Consider the following 13,664-nt stretch of genomic DNA (forward strand, 5'->3'; position numbering starts at 1 on the left):
AAGGTAGCAACCCATATTCTAGAGGATATGGAGGATTAGTTGGAAAACACCTGATTGAGAAAAAGGGGCATCATTTCTATTATAGAAATCACTTCAATTTGAAGTACAACGCTCTGAATAACAGCAATAATTCGCCAATATCTGCTTCCATAAGCATAAACACACCAAAATAATATAGGGAAGGAAGGGTCCCATTATTCAAAGCTTGAATCCAAGGCTACAAGGCCTTTAAGTTGGGCTAAAAGTAAACAAAACAAAATAAATTTTTTTGGATACAGACCAGTCCGTTTTAATTTGCATAATGTCCCTATTTTTGTCTGAGTGTGAACAGTCCTTTTAAACGAAAATGTGTCGTTTCTCTTCTTCATTGTAAAGCGTTTCTGGGCAAAAGAACACAAAGATAGTTAGAGAGCGTTTCTTTTTTGCTGCTAGGATTCTCCAAAGCGCGAGACGCGTTGGGGGAGGGGACTACTACTGTCTATAGGCACAATTTATCTCCTCTTTCTTTTTAAAGAATACACGGATTTATTACAACACATTGATAAACGAGGTAGCCAAATGTATTAGGCGCGATAGTTGGAGAGTTTGAAGTTAAATATGACTTTTAGGAATAATAAACAGTAGTTTGTCTTCATAATGCGGGGGCGGGATATTGTGTTGTTAATAACGAAAACATGCATTTGATGAAGATTAATCTTGTTTTCATTTGGCCTAAAATTGCGCAACATATTTTTTAATCACAGTTTTGTAGCATTAAGTTACATTGAATGAGAAAATATCCAACTACGACGAGATTGAGAGCAGAGGATATATATATTTTTTTAGAAGGAACATTTCCCGCCCACTGGTCTCCTGCTCCGTTACCCTTCTCCTCTCTGTGTGTGTGTCCCTCCCCAACTAATCCTCGCCAAGTTAGTTTCACCTCACTTTTTCACTCTCTGTCATCTGCCAAAGTCCCAGATTCAAAACTTTAAGGCATGGGAGCTGCGTTATCCTTTCCAGTCCCCGTTTCGTGATTTTAGTACATCCATACAGATCGATCCCCGTCAACTGAGTCAAGTGGTCGGCAATGAGCTCCAGTCCTTTGTCTGTAATCCGCACACACTGTCCAATGTTCAGGGTTCTCAGCTCATGCATCTGGCGCACCATCCTGTTGATGCCATCGTCACTAATGTGGCACGAGCACAGGGACAGGATTTGAGCTGGTACAGGCCCTGGGCGATGTAAGCCAGACTCTGGTCCCCTATCTTGTCACAGAAGGACATGTCTAGCCCGGAGAGCCGCAGCGTGCCCATGGCCAGGTGCATGATGCCCGTGTCACTGATGTTGTCGCACGAGCGCAGGTTAAGGCTCCAGAGGCTGGTCATGTGGGAGAGGATCATACCTGCGTCAGAGATCCCGCCACAGAAACTCAGGTTAAGAACTTTGAGCTTAGCCAGGCCCTTCGAGATGTGCTTGAGGGACAGATCCGTAAGTTTCTGACAGTCCTGCAGCGTCAGGTATTCCAGGTTGAGACAGCCCTCCGCTGCGCTGCGGGTCATGCCCGCCAGGTGCCCGATGCCCACGTCAGACACATGCCGGCAGCTGCGGAGATTGAGGCTCTTGAGCCGGTGTAAACCCCACGCTATGAGCAACAGCCCCGTGTTGGTGATGTTACTACACCCGCCCAGTTCCAGAACCTCCAGGTTCTTCAGATACTGGGCGATCCGGCCCAGGCTGGAGTCCGTGATCTGCTTACACAGACTAAGGTTTAGAACCCGAAGGGAAGGGATCTCCTGGACAAACGCGTGCCCCAGGCCGTTATCCGTTAAGTTATAGCAGCCACTCAGGTTCAGGCTCTCGATGTTTGGCATCCCCTGGATCACGTAGCTGAGGCTCCGCCGCAGACTGAGAATCTGTACTCTCCGGATTCCGCGGGCCTGTAGGCTGGGGAAGAGAGAAGGATTGGCCCGCCGCAGATGCAGTTTGGCTTCCACCCCCCTCCACACAGACTTGTGGTAGGAAGCGTCCCTCCAAGCAGCACACTTGGGCCACCCTGCCTTTGTCCCTTACATCCAAGTAGCTGAAAATCATGGCTAAAATTTCCGGAAAGAGGCACGATATGTGCGTCTCCATTTTAAACAGGCATAAAAAATCACCTGGGTCCCCGAGCCCACCGACGTATTTTCCTCCGTAAAAGTAGAGTCCCCTGTAATCCGGAAGAAAGCGGATATGCTTTTAACAAACCTTTCCCCGTTCCTCTTTCACATTTAACGGCGCAATCGATCAACTCCACATCCCACGTGATCCGTCTGGTTGCGCAGTAGAATTCAAATGCAAAAGCCCCAAAACCTTGTTCCAATATAGCCCCTCACCAAGAGGGGGAAGCGAAGGATAGAACGGAAAGCGCCTGAGCCCTCCTCGGTCAGACGACGCAACCTACGATGCCTTTAGAAACACGTCTAGGCTCGCGCCGAGGATCCAAACGGTCATACATTTTCAAAAGAGACCTTAAACTACCATAAATACAAGGAGGGTTGGAATTCCAGTCTGCTTCTTCTCTCTGTCTCTCTTCCTCTCCGTTATCAGAAAAGGAGTGGGGTTTCAGTCTGCATTTGCGCTCTCTCCGCTCGCACGCATTGCCAAGCCGAAGGGCTTCCTGCCTGCCTTTGTCTGGTCTTTCAAACTGACTTGGCAGGACTGTGAGCACCGCTCTACCGCGGGGAGAGACATACACATTAAAAATAATTAAACAGTTTTCATTATATTAAAGGAATACTGTAAAATACAATATATGTTATCCATGTTCCTAGTAAATAAGAACATTGTGTGACTTGCATTAGCGTAGGATATTTAAAATATATTTAAGAGAGTCTGTTTTGACTTCCCCTTCCCTGGGAGGATGGTGGTTTGGTCCAACTCAGCTGGAACAGTAAGAATAGTTCCCCTGAAACCAACTTCTTACAATTCAGTTCACTTTAGTCTTAACCCTTTAGTTGTCGCGGTATATTGGTTTTTGATTCTATTTGAAATGATTTAGATGGTCTATAATCCATCTAAAACTGAACTGTGTTTGTGTTATTATTTTCGAGCTCGAACTATTCTAGAAGGATTCTGTGAGAGTTCTGTGTTCCGAATAGAAGGCTGTGCTTTGTGTCTGTCTCCCTTCTCAGTGTTCTACAAATTGAAACATTGTAACAGGTCTGATCCGCCAAAATGTATCACGTAAAGGATACATTTGTAACTCAACTCTGCTGCTAAGTGAAAAAGTGTTACAATTGATACAATGATACAATGTAGAGCTGAGGAGTAACACACACAATCACCGTATCACATGATTATGTCCAGATTCTAATCAAATGCGTTTTAATTGAAGGATAATCTTTATTTTTCAACAAATATGGAACGTTTACCCTGTTGCTGTACATATTGTGAGATTATTACTATGTTTTATTTGTAATTCTATGGTAACAAGACTTATTATCAGGCTGTTACTATTTCCCCTCAACATTTCTCAGAGGGTTGTAGCCTGTATAGAAGCATATTCACTACATTGTTGTGTGTAAATTAATGAAGTTAGCAGGCATGCATTATATTTGTTGATTATATCCCGATCAATTTTAGTGATAACTTATAATTATCATACATTTAACCCATGCATTTTTCTTATTCATTTCAGGCATGTCTAGCTTTTCATCTATGCTCTGATTGGATTCTATGCTCTGACCCCCAGGTCAACAACACAAACAGGCAACAGCTCCGTTCCCAGCTAGAAGCTGACAGAATGCATGTGAAAACAACAGCTGAATTCTGCTAGCCAGGGCCGCCTTCCAGTTCTAACATCAAAGGAAGGTAGATACTCTCTGCTAGCTAAGTAGTAGCAGAGTAGTGGTAGTAGTAGTAGTAGTAGTAGTATAAGTAGTAGTAGTAGTAAGTAGTAGTAGTAGTAGTAGTAGTAGTAGTAGTACTAGTAGTAGTAGTAGTATAACTAGTAGTAGTAGTGGTAGTAGCAGCAGTAGTAGTAGTAGTAGTAGTAGTAGTAGTAGTAGTGGTAGTGGTAGTAGCAGCAGTAGCATAAGTAGCAGTGGTAGTGGCAGTAGTGGTAGTGGTAGTAGTAGTAGTAGTAGCATAAACTAGTATTAGTAGTGGTAGTAGTAGTAGTAGTAGCAGTAGCAGTGGCAGCAGCAGCAGCAGTAGCAGTGGTAGTAGCAGCAGCAGCAGCAGCAGTAGTAGCAGCAGTAGCAGTAGTGGCAGCAGCAGCAGCAGCAGTAGTAGTAGTTAGTAGTAGTACCAGTAGTGGTAGCAGCAGCAGTGGTAGCAGCAGCAGTAGTGGCGGTAGCAGCAGCAGTGGTAGCAGCAGCAGTAGTTGCAGCAGCAGCAGATGCAGTAGCAGCAGCAGTAGCGGCAGCAGTAGCAGTAGGCAGCGGACAGCAGTAGTAGCAGCAGCAGCAGCAGCAGCAGCAGAGCAGCAGCAGCAGCAGCAGCAGCAGTGGCAGCAGCAGCAGCCAGCAGCAGCAGCAGTGGCAGTGGCAGTAGCAGCACCAGCAGCAGCAGCTAGTATTAGTAGCAGCAGCAGTAGCAGCAGCAGCAGTAGTGGCAGCAGTAGTAGCAGCAGCAGCAGCAGCAGCAGCGGCAGCAAGTAGTAGCAGCAGTAGCAGCAGTGGCAGCAGCAGCAGCAGCGGCAGTAGCAGCAGCAGCAGCAGCAGCAGCAGCAGCAGCAGCAGCAGTAGTGGTAGCAGCAGCAGTAGCAGTAGCAGCAGCAGCAGTAGTGGTAGTAGCAGTAGTAGTAGTAGTAGTAGTGGTAGTAGTATAAGCCGTAGAAGCAGCAGTAGCAGCAGCAGCAGCAGCAGCAGCAGCAGTACAGCAGCAGCATTAGTAGCAGTGGTAGTAGTAGTAGTAGCAGCAGCAGCAGCAGCAGTAGTAGCAGCAGTGGTAGCAGTAGCAGAGTGGCAGCAGCAGCAGCAGCGGCAGCAGCAGCAGCAGCAGTAGCAGTAGCAGCAGCAGCAGTGGCAGCAGCAGCAGCAGCAGCAGCAGGCAGCAGTAGCAGCAGTAGTCAGCAGTAGTAGTAGGCAGTACAGTAGTGGCAGTGGCAGTAGTAGTAGCAGCAGCAGCGGCAGTAGCAGCAGCAGCACCAGCAGCAGTAGCAGCAGCGGCAGTAGTAGTAGCAGTGCAGCAGTAGCAGCAGCAGCAGTGGCAGCAGCAGCAGCAGCAGCAGCAGCAGCAGTGACAGCAGCAGCGGCAGTAGCAGTGGTACAGTAGCAGCAGCAGCAGCAGTAGTAGTAGTAGTAGTGGTAGTAGTAGTAAGCAGCAGCAGCAGCAGCAGCAGCAGTAGCAGCAGCAGCAGCAGCAGCAGCAGCAGCAGCAGCAGCAGCAGCGGCAGCAGTGGCAGCAGCAGCAGCAGCAGTGGCAGCAGAGTATAACACCGCAGCAGTAGTATGTAGCAGTGGTAGTAGTAGCAGCAGCAGCAGCAGCAGCAGGCAGTAGCAGCAGCAGCAGTAGTAGCAGTAGCAGCAGCAGCAGCAGTGGCAGCAGCAGCAGTAGTAGTAGCAGCAGCAGCAGTGGCAGCAGCAGCAGTAGCAGTGGCAGCAGCAGCACAGTGGCAGCAGCAGCAGGCAGTAGCAGCAGCACCAGCAGTAGCAGTAGCAGTAGCAGTAGCAGCAACCAGTAGAAGCAGCAGCAGCAGTAGCAGCAGTAGTAGCAGTAGCAGCAGCAGCAGTGATAGTAGCAGCAGTGCAGTAGCGGCAGCAGTAGCAGCAGCAGCAGCACCAGTGGCAACATAGCAGTGGCAGCAGCAGCAGCAGCAGCATTTGCAGCAGCAGCAGCAGCAGCAGTAGCAGCAGTGGCAGAAGCAGCAGCAGCAGCAGTAGCAGCAGCAGCATACAACAGCGGCAGCAGCGGTGGTAGTAGCAGTAGGCAGCAGCAGCAGTAGTAGTAGTAGTAGTAGTGGCAGCAGCATAAGCAGTAGTAGTAGTAGAAGTAGTGGTAGTAGTAGTAGTAGTAGTAGTAGCAGCGGTAGTAGTAGTAGTGGTAGCAGCAGCAGCAGTAGTAGTAGAAGTAGTGGTAGTATAAGTAGTGTAGCAGCGAAGCAGTGGCAGCATAAGCAGTAGCAGTGGCAGCAGTAGCAGTAGCAGTACAAGTAGTAGCAGTAGCAGTATAAGCAGTAGCAGTAGTAGCAGTAGCAGTAGGTAGCAGTAGAAGTAGTAGTAAGTAGTAGCAGCAGCAGTAGTAGTAGCAGTAGCAGCAGTGGGTAGTGGTAGTGGTAGTAGTAGTACTAGTAGTAGCAGTAGTAGCATAACCAGTAGCAGTGGCAGCAGCAGCAGCAGCAGCAGCAGCAGTAGCAGTAGCAGTAGGCAGTAGCAGGTAGTGGTAGCAGTAGTAGCAGTATAACTAGTATTAGTAGTAGTAGTAGTAGTAGTAGTGGTAGTAGTAGCAGCAGCAGCAGCAGCAGCAGCAGCAGTAGCAGCAGCAGCAGCAGCAGCAGCAGCAGCAGCAGCAGCAGCAGTAGCAGTAGTACCAGCAGCAGCAGCAGTAGTAGCAGTAGTAGCAGTAGCAGCAGCAGCAGTAGCAGCAGCAGCAGCAGCAGCAGGCAGCAGAGCAGCAGCGGCAGCAGCAGTAGCAGCAGCAGCAGCAGCAGCAGCAGTGCAGTAATAGCAGCAGCAGCGTAGTAGTAGTAGTGGCAGCAGCAGCAGTGGTAGCAGCAGTAGCAGCAGCAGCAGCAGCAGCAGCAGCAGCAGCAGCAGCAGCAGCAGCCGTAGCAGCAGCAGCAGCAGTAGTAGTTGCAGCAGCAGCAGGCAGCAGCAGTAGCAGCGCAGCGGCAGCAGCAGCAGCAGCAGCAGCAGCAGCAGCAGCAGCAGCAAGCAGCAGCAGCAGCAGGCAGCACAGCAGCAGCAGCAGTAGCAGTAGTAGTAGTGAGCAGCAGAAGCAGCAGCAAGTAGCAGAAGCAGTAGCAGTAGCAGCAGCCAGCAGCAGCAGTGGCAGTAGCAGCACCAGCAGCAGCAGCAGCAGCAGCAGCAGCCAGCAGCAGTAATGGCAGCAAGCAGCAGCAGCAGCAGTGGCTGCCAGCAGCAGCAGGTGCAGCAGCGGCAGTAGCAGTGGTCAGCAGCAGTAGCAGCAGCAGCAGTAGTAGCATTTTAGCAGCAGCAGCAGCAGCAGCAGCAGCAGCGGCAGCAGCAGCAGCAGCGGTGGCAGTAGCAGCAGTGGTGGTGGCACCTTAGCAGGTAGTAGTAGTAGGTACAGTAGTAGTAGCAGCATAACTAGTGCATCGTAGCAGCAGCAGCAGGGGCAGTGCAGCAGGCAGCAGTGGTAGTAGGTAGTGGCAGTAGTAGTAGTGGTAGTAGTAGTGGTATTCCAGCAGAGGTGCACCAGGTTTCAGCAGTAGCAGCTCAGCAGTAGCAGCAGCAGGCAGCAGCAGCAGTGAGCAGCCGTAGTGCAGTGGCAGCAGCAGCAGCAGTAGCAGCTGCAGGTAGTCGTGGTAGTAGCAGTTTGTTCAGTACCAGTAGCAGGGCAGCAGCAGCAGCAGCAGCAAGTAGTTTTGAGGTAGTAGCAGCAGCTGCAGCAGGCAGCAGTAGCATTCCTAGTGGTAGCAGAGGCGCAATAGTAGTAGCAGTTTTTGGAGTAGTAGTAGTAGTGTTAGTAGTAGTATTTTGTGTGGTAGTAAGTAGTGGTAGTGGTAATAGTGGTAGTAGTGGTGGTGGTGGTAGTAGTAGTAGTAGTAGTAGTATTAGTAGTAGTGGTAGTAGTAGTAGTAGTAGCAACAGTAGTAGTAGGTGTGTAGTAGTGGCAGTAGTGGTAGTGGTGGTGGTAGTAGTAGTTGTATTAGTGGTAATAGTGTTGGTAGTAGTAGTTTTATTAGTGAAAATAGTGGTAGTAGTAGTTGTGGTAGTAGTGGTAATAATGGCAGTAGTGGTAGTAGCGGTATTAGCAGTAGTAATAGTGGTGTTATTGGTAGTAGTTGTATTACTGGTAATAGTGGTAGTGGTAGTAGTAGTTGTATTAGTGGTAATAGTGGTAGTAGTAGTAGTGGTAGTAGTAGTAGCAGCAGTAGTAGGTGTGTAGTAGTGGTAGTAGTAGTGGTAGTGGTGGAAGTAGTAGTAGCAGTAGTAGTGGTAGTGGTAGTAGTGGTAGTAGTTGTAGTAGTAGTATCATTAGTAGTAGTAGTGGTAGTATTAGTAGTTGTAGTAGTAGCAGCAGTACTAGGTGTGTAGTAGTAGTTTTAGTGGTGGTAGAAGTTGAATTAGTAGTAGTGGTAGTGGTAATGGTAATGGTAGAAGTAGTGGTAGTGGTAGTACTAGTAGTAGTGGTGGTAGTAGTAGTAGTGGTGGTAGTAGTAGTGGTAGTAGTAGTAGTACATTTACATTTACATTTAAGTCATTTAGCAGACGCTCTTATCCAGAGCGACTTACAAATTGGTGCATTCACCTTATGACATCCAGTGGAACAGTCACTTTACAATAGTGCATCTAAATCTTAAAGGGGGGGTGAGAGGGATTACTTATCCTATCCTAGGTATTCCTTAAAGAGGTGGGGTTTCAGGTGTCTCCGGAAGGTGGTGATTGACTCCGCTGTCCTGGCGTCGTGAGGGAGTTTGTTCCACCATTGGGGGGCCAGAGCAGCGAACAGTTTTGACTGGGCTGAGCGGGAGCTGTACTTCCTCAGTGGTAGGGAGGCGAGCAGGCCAGAGGTGGATGAATGCAGTGCCCTTGTTTGGGTGTAGGGCCTGATCAGAGCCTGGAGGTACTGAGGTGCCGTTCCCCTCACAGCTCCGTAGGCAAGCACCATGGTCTTGTAGCGGATGCGAGCTTCAACTGGAAGCCAGTGGAGAGAACGGAGGAGCGGGGTGACGTGAGAGAACTTGGGAAGGTTGAATACCAGGCGGGCTGCGGCGTTCTGGATGAGTTGAAGGGGTTTAATGGTAGTAGTGGTAGTGGGAGAAGTAGTGGTAGTGGTAGTACTCGTAGTAGTGGTAGTACTAGTAGTAGTGGTGGTAGTAGTCGTAGTGGTGGTAGTAGTAGTAGTGGTAGTAGTAGTAGTAGTGGTAGTGGTAGAAGTAGTGGTAGTGGTAGTACTAGTAGTAGTGGTAGTACTAGTAGTAGTGGTGGTAGTAGTAGTAGTAGTAATAGTAGTAGTTGTAGTATTAGTAGTAATATTATTAGTAGTATCAGTAGTGGTAGTAGTAGTAGTAATAGTAGTAGTTGTAGTAGTAGTAGTAGTTGTCGTAGTAGTAGTTGTAGTAGTAGTATTAGTAGTAATAGTAGTAGTAGTAGTAGTAGTTGTTGTAGTAGTTATAGAATTAGAAGTTATAGTAGTAGAGGTAGTAGTTGAATTAGCAGTAGTAGTATTAGTAGTAACATTAGTTGTAGTAGTTGTGGTAGTAGTAGTATTAGTAGTTGTGGTAGTATTATTAGTAGTAGTATTAGTAGTAATTGTTGTTGTAGTAGTGGTAGTAGCAGTAGTTGTAGTAGTAATAGTGGTGGTAGTAGCAGTAGTTGTAGTAGTAATAGTGGTGGTAGTAGCAGTAGTTGTAGTAGTAATAGTGGTGGTAGTAGCAGTAGTTGTAGTAGTAATAGTGGTGGTAGTAGCAGTAGTTGTAGTAGTGGTAGTAGCAGTAGTTGTAGTTGTAGTAGTGGTAGTAGCAATCTGCTAAATGACTTAAATGTAAATGTAAATGTAGTTGTAGTAGTAATAGTGGTGGTAGTAGCAGTAGTTGTAGTAGTAGTAGTGGTGGTAGTAGTGGTAGTAGCAGTAGTTGTAGTAGTAATAGTGGTGGTAGTAGCAGTAGTTGTAGTAGTAATAGTGGTGGTAGTAGCAGTAGTTGTAGTAGTAATAGTGGTGGTAGTAGCAGTAGTTGTAGTAGTAATAGTGGTGGTAGTAGCAGTAGTTGTAGTAGTGGTAGTAGCAGTAGTTGTAGTAATAATAGTGGTGGTAGTAGCAGTAGTTGTAGTAGTAATAGTGGTGGTAGTAGCAGTAGTTGTAGTAGTAATAGTGGTGGTAGTAGCAGTAGTTGTAGTTGTAGTAGCAGTAGTTGTAGTAGTAATAGTGGTGGTAGTAGCAGTAGTTGTAGTAGTAGTAGTGGTAGTAGCAGTAGTTGTAGTAGTAGTAGTGGTGGTAGTAGTGGTAGTAGCAGTAGTTGTAGTAATAGTGGTGGTAGTAGTGGTAGTAGCAGTAGTTGTAGTAGTAGTAGTGGTGGTAGTAGTGGTAGTAGCAGTAGTTGTAGTAGTAGTTGTAGTAGTAGTAGTGGTGGTAGTAGTGGTAGTAGCAGTAGTTGTAGTTGTAGTAGTAGTAGTGGTGGTAGTAGTGGTAGTAGCAGTAGTAGTGTTTGGTCACCTACATTGCTGGTTGTTTCTGTGTTTTTTAATAAACTTTTGCATAACCCCCCAGCAGTGGGCCTCTGCTGCTGCTTCTGGACCCGGCTGACTGCCAGTGTTCACTAGCATTGTTTGCTAATATGACAGCAGAGTGCTTGCAGGACTCACTGGAGTGTAGCAGAGAGAGGGGGGGAGACAGAGAGATGGGGAGACAGAAAGAGGGGGGCAGAGTGAGGGGGAGAGAGAGAGGGGCTCGATAGAAAGAGAGAGGGGGAGAGACAGAGAGAGAGGGGGGAGACAGAGAGAGGGCTCTATAGCGAGAGAGAGAGAGAGAGAGAGAGAGAGAGGGGGAGAGAGAGAGGGGGGGACAGAGATGGGGGGAGAGAGGGGGGAGAGACAGAGAGAGGGGGGGAGAGAGACAGAGAGACAGAGAGAGGGAAGGATAGAAAGAGAGAGCAGGCAGGCAGTGGTAGGGGCGGAAGGAGAGGAGAGTTGCAGCTCACACACACACACACACACACACACACACACACACACACACACACACACACACACACACACACACACACACACACACACACACACACACACACACACACACACACACACACACACACACACACACACACACACACACACACAGTAGAGAATGTTTGCAGGGGAAATGTAACCCAGAGCAACTGAGCAGCACCAATCCTCTCCATCTCTCCTCCATCTCTCAGTCAATTGAGTTAGGAAGGCTTGTATCTTTGTAGTGACTGGGTGTATTGGTACTGAGTTAGGAAGGCTTGTATCTTTGTAGTGACTGGGTGTATTGGTACTGAGTTAGGAAGGCTTGTATCTTTGTAGTGACTGGGTGTATTGGTACTGAGTTAGGAAGGCTTGTATCTTTGTAGTGACTGGGTGTATTGGTACTGAGTTAGGAAGGCTTGTATCTTTGTAGTTGGGTGTATTGGTACTGAGTTAGCTTGTATATTTGTAGTGACTGGGTGTATTGGTACTGAGTTAAGAAGGCTTGTAGTGACTGGATGTATTGGTACTGAGTTAGGAAGGCTTGTAGTGACTGGATGTATTGGTACTGAGTTAGGAGGGCTTGTATATTTGTAGTGACTGGGTGTATTGGTACTGAGTTAGGAGGGCTTGTATATTTGTAGTGACTGGGTGTATTGGTACCGAGTTAGGAAGGCATGTATATTTGTAGTGACTGGGTGTATTGATACTGAGTTAGGAAGGCTTGTAGTATCTTTGTAGTGACTGGGTGTATTGGTACTGAGTTAGGAAGGCTTGTATATTTGTAGTGACTGGGTGTATTGGTACTGAGTTAGGAAGGCTTGTAGTGACTGGGTGTATTGGTACTGAGTTAGGAAGGCTTGTATATTTGTTGTGACTGGGTGTATTGGTATTGAGTTAGGAAGGCTTGTAGTGACTGGGTGTATTGGTACTGAGTTAGGAAGGCTTGTAGTGACTGGGTGTATTGGTACTGAGTTAGGAAGGCTTGTATATTTGTTGTGACTGGGTGTATTGGTATTGAGTTAGGAAGGCTTGTAGTGACTGGGTGTATTGGTACTGAGTTAGGAAGGCTTGTAGTGACTGGGTGTATTGGTACTGAGTTAGGAAGGCTTGTAGTATTGGTAGTGACTGGGTGTATTTGTAGTGACTGGGTGTATTGGTAGTGACTGGTTGTATTGGTAGTGACTGGGTGTATTAGTAGTGACTGGGTGTATTGATAGTGACTGGGTGTATTGGTAGTGACTGGGTGTATTAGTAGTGACTGGGTGTATTGATAGTGACTGGGTGTATTGGTAGTGACTGGGTGTATTAGTAGTGACTGGGTGTATTGATAGTGACTGGGTGTATTGGTAGTGACTGGGTGTATTAGTAGTGACTGGGTGTATTGGTAGTGACTGGGTGTATTTGTAGTGACTGGGTGTATTGGTACTGAGTTAGGAAGGCTTGTAGTGACTGGGTGTATTGGTACTGAGTTAGGAAGGCTTGTATATTTGTTGTGACTGGGTGTATTGGTATTGAGTTAGGAAGGCTTGTAGTGACTGGGTGTATTGGTACTGAGTTAGGAAGGCTTGTAGTGACTGGGTGTATTGGTACTGAGTTAGGAAGGCTTGTAGTATTGGTAGTGACTGGGTGTATTTGTAGTGACTGGGTGTATTGGTAGTGACTGGTTGTATTGGTAGTGACTGGGTGTATTAGTAGTGACTGGGTGTATTGATAGTGACTGGGTGTATTGGTAGTGACTGGGTGTATTAGTAGTGACTGGGTGTATTGATAGTGACTGGGTGTATTGGTAGTGACTGGGTGTATTAGTAGTGACTGGGTGTATTGGTAGTGACTGGGTGTATTAGTAGTGACTGGGTGTATTGATAGTGACTGGGTGTATTGGTAGTGACTGGGTGTATTAGTAGTGACTGGGTGTATTAGTAGTGACTGGGTGTATTGATAGTGACTGGGTGTATTGGTAGTGACTGGGTGTATTGATAGTGACTGGGTGTATTAGTAGTGACTGGGTGTATTGCTAGTGACTGGGTGTATTGGTAGTGACTGGGTGTATTGGTAGTGACTGGGTGTATTAGTAGTGACTGGGTGTATTGGTAGTGACTGGGTGTATTGGTAGTGACTGGGTGTATTAGTAGTGACTGGGTGTATTGATAGTGACTGGGTGTATTGGTAGTGACTGGGTGTATTTGTAGTGACTGGGTGTATTGGTCATGACTGGGTGTATTGATAGTGACTGGGTGTATTGGTAGTGACTGGGTGTATTGGTAGTGACTGGGTGTATTGGTAGTGACTGGGTGTATTGGTAGTGACTGGGTGTATTGGTAGTGACTGGGTGTATTAGTAGTGACTGGGTGTTTTGGTAGTGACTGGGTGTATTAGTAGTGACTGGGTGTATTGGTAGTGACTGGGTGTATTGGTAGTGACTGGGTGTATTGGTAGTGACTGGGTGTATTGGCAGTGACTGGGTGTATTGGCAGTGACTGGGTGTATTGGTAGTGACTGGGTGTATTGGTAGTGACTGGGTGTATTGGTAGTGACTGGGTATATTGGTAGTGACTGGGTGTATTGGTAGTGACTGGGTGTATTGGTAGTGACTGGGTGTATTGGTAGTGACTGAGTGTATTAGTAGTGACTAGGTGTATTGGTAGTGACTGGGTGTATTGGTAGTGACTGGGTGTTTTGGTAGTGACTGGGTGTTTTGGTAGTGACTGGGTGTATTAGTAGTGACTGGGTGTATTGGTAGTGACTGGGTGTATTGGTAGTGACTGGGTGTATTGGTAGTGACTGGGTGTATTGGTAGTGACTGAGTGTATTAGTAGTGACTAGGTGTATTGGTAGTGACTGGTGTATTAGTAGTGACTGGGTGTATTG

The 13,664-nt window shown here is 47.1% G+C and overlaps 1 pseudogene; it reads right to left on the minus strand.

Moving 5' to 3' along the window:
- Positions 1 to 862: 862 nt before the first annotated feature.
- LOC124020505 lies at positions 863 to 2,115 on the minus strand (annotated as a pseudogene).
- Positions 2,116 to 13,664: the final 11,549 nt, after the last annotated feature.

The sequence above is a fragment of the Oncorhynchus gorbuscha genome, unplaced genomic scaffold, assembly GCF_021184085.1.
Source record: "Oncorhynchus gorbuscha isolate QuinsamMale2020 ecotype Even-year unplaced genomic scaffold, OgorEven_v1.0 Un_scaffold_841, whole genome shotgun sequence".
Lineage (NCBI taxonomy): Eukaryota > Metazoa > Chordata > Actinopteri > Salmoniformes > Salmonidae > Oncorhynchus > Oncorhynchus gorbuscha.